The sequence below is a fragment of the Marmota flaviventris genome, chromosome 3 (assembly GCF_047511675.1).
Source record: "Marmota flaviventris isolate mMarFla1 chromosome 3, mMarFla1.hap1, whole genome shotgun sequence".
NCBI classification, from domain to species: Eukaryota; Metazoa; Chordata; class Mammalia; order Rodentia; family Sciuridae; genus Marmota; species Marmota flaviventris.
Window position 1 is genome coordinate 86,197,604 of NC_092500.1, and position 2,835 is coordinate 86,200,438.

At 39.0% G+C, this 2,835-nt stretch overlaps 1 non-coding gene across 1 annotated transcript; it reads right to left on the reverse strand.

The window, feature by feature from the left end:
• Window positions 1–2,060: 2,060 nt before the first annotated feature.
• Trnae-uuc (transfer RNA glutamic acid (anticodon UUC)) lies at window positions 2,061–2,134 on the reverse strand. Its single transcript has one exon. It is a non-coding gene; the product is annotated as a tRNA-Glu (tRNA).
• Between the last annotated feature and the right edge of the window lie 701 nt (window positions 2,135–2,835).

Here is a 2,835-nt window from a genome sequence, read left to right on the forward strand (position 1 = left end):
TGCTGCTATATTTTAGATTCTACTTTTTATTAAAGTTTTGAATTTCACTTTATGGTTTTATTTTTCCTCCTTTGCAGCCCAAGGACAGGACTGGAATTTCTAGAGAGATGTATTTTTCAAAGCGATATTCAAGTAGAACTGTAGTGTTTTCTATCGTTCCAGTACATTTTGGAGCTGAATTTAAATTATTTGGCTTTGTATAAAGCTTATTTATCCTAATGCCTGATGAATATTAGGTACCCAATAAATATTTGCTGTGACATTTCATGAATTGCCCTGTGTGTGCAGGGGGGCAGTGCTCAGTAGTATCAGAACAGTTTAGGGAAACTTTATATCAAATCTACTTGCTTGTTTTCCATTGTCCAGGAAGTCCTATTATTTCATGACATTTAAAAAAAATATGTCATGGATTCGGATAGAATTTCCATTCTATATCAATTCTAAGAAAGGCATGGCTAGCTAGTTCAGTTTAGCCTTTCCTCTTTCACTCAGTAAGTCATTTTTCAATCCTCCCTCTGTACCCAGCACTGTGCTATGTACTGAAGAAGATATGAGGATGGGCAGAATATAGTTGAGTGCAGAAGCACCAAATAGCGATAGCAAGTAGTCACTCCCTCACTCATTCATTACCAAATATTCATGGAGAGTTTATAGTGTGCCAGGTGTTGTAGATGGTGCAGGGAGAATAAAGTGGCCCCAAATCTTACATCAGAGTAGACACACAATAAACTAGGTAAATAAGTCAAATGAAGGAAATACAAACAGTGGTTGATGATGACATATGCTAAGGAGGGAGAAAAGAAAAGAAGCAGAGCAGGAAGACACTTGGGATTGATAAGGGAGGGTTGGAGAAGACGATCCTTTTATTTTGTGAAGTGAGACAAGGCCTTTGTAAGAAGGGAGACTTTGTGAAAAACCCAATGGTGCAAAAGTGAGCCACATGGTGTGTGGCTTTGCAGCAAGGAAGGGACAGGCAAAGGCTCCAGGGTGGGAGTGCACCACTATTTGTCTTAGTATGTTTGGCTGCTAAGGAAAAATTCCATAAGCTGAGTGGCTTTTAAAAAACAGAAGTTTATTTCTCATAGTTCTGGAGGCTGACACATACAAGATTAAGGCAGAGGGTGTCTGGTGAGGTCCTACTTTCTATCCAGGGACGATGCCTCCTGTGCCCTTACATGGTCTACATAGTGAAGGGGACAAGCGGTCTCTCTGGGGCCTGTAATTGTAAGGACACTAATCTCATTCTTAGGGAACTATCACTCTGGCAGTTAGCATTTCAACATAGGAACTGGGGGGCGTGGGTCGACATTGTTTTAATGTGTAGCACCACAGTCTTACTTATAGAGAGACGGGAGCTAAGGCAAGCTTCTTCACAGGAAGCTACAGAGGAGTTTGTGAAAGAAGGGAAATTTACCTGGAACCACATGAGGGTAGAGAGAACAGCAGAAACAATGCCCCAGAGGCAGAAGAACCTAAGATATGCTTGTACAGGAAGCAAGAACTTGAGGCTGAAAATGAGACCAAAGTGCAATTTCCTGTGTAATGGGCACTGAGGAGGGAAAACATTGATTTTACTGGACTAATTTTTAGGGGGGAAATATCTCAACAGTTTTAATTGAGATGAATCTTGAAATAAAATTAACAGACAATATATGCACAGTGTAATTCAGATTTGTTTCTCACAGAGATCCGTGTTCCTTCTCATAAGGTTTATGAAGTCTTGACCTCAGGATGTCTAAGAGGACAGATAGTAAAAGTTTTGAGCATCCTATATTTTCTTGGTACTAGTTCTGCTTTTGTGATAAGGCCCCAGGATATAGTGTCTATCTTGGAATGCACTAAATTTTAGGGTATCTGAGATCTCTACAATGGATAGTGTAAGTCTCTTTTATGAAAGGTTTCACCAAAGGGACAGCTCAAGTGATTTCTATCGGATGGATTTTTCTAGGTTTTAAACTTTTAGTGGGTGTCAGAAAAGGAAGAGGATGGGCAAATATTCCTTGAGTGTTTTGGAGAAAACATAATCTGATGCTTTAAACTGCTATAGTTCTTTTTTTCCCTTGTGATGCTGGGGATTGAACCCAGGGCCTTGTGCATGAAAGGCACACATTCTACCAGCTGAGCTATACCCCCAGCCTACTGCTGTGGTTCTAAACAAATGGATACATCTGCTGCTGCAGTTACCCAGTTGCTGTTTTTTATTTATTTTATTTTTCTTTAAAGAGTTGATTCTCTAACCAGGGAGAGGTAGAAGAGAAATAACAAGGGAAGAAAAATATATTACTTTATCACTTTCACTTCCCTCTATTCCCTTAATTCCATATGCATATGTACCTGCTACATACATATACATGGGCACCCCTATATTCTCAGGGTTATTGATAGGTATCTGTATGTTCTTTGTGGGACGATGAGATACTGATCTCTTCTGGGTAATCCAAGGCAACTCCTTTTACACCTTAGAGTGTTAGTTTTCTATTATATAAATATATGGTGGACACTAAGTGGACACAAAGCTTGCAATTCCTCACTGAAAGATTATTGCAGGAGTAAATGAAGTCATCCTATGAATGAGTTGATCATTATGCATATATGTACAAACACTCAGCACTGAGAACACATTTCTGTTTTTAGTTCGAACTGTGTTTTGAATTTCAAGTGACCTGTTTTCAGAAATGCTATTTTTAGGAACAAAACAACATGATTAGACTTATGAGATAGAATATTAGTTTATAGTCTCATTCCTAACAAGGGTAGGAAATCTCACTATCCCTGTAGATCTTCCTCTTTGCCCCCAACCATAAATCTCTTCCTTTTGGACCATTTCCTTTTTAA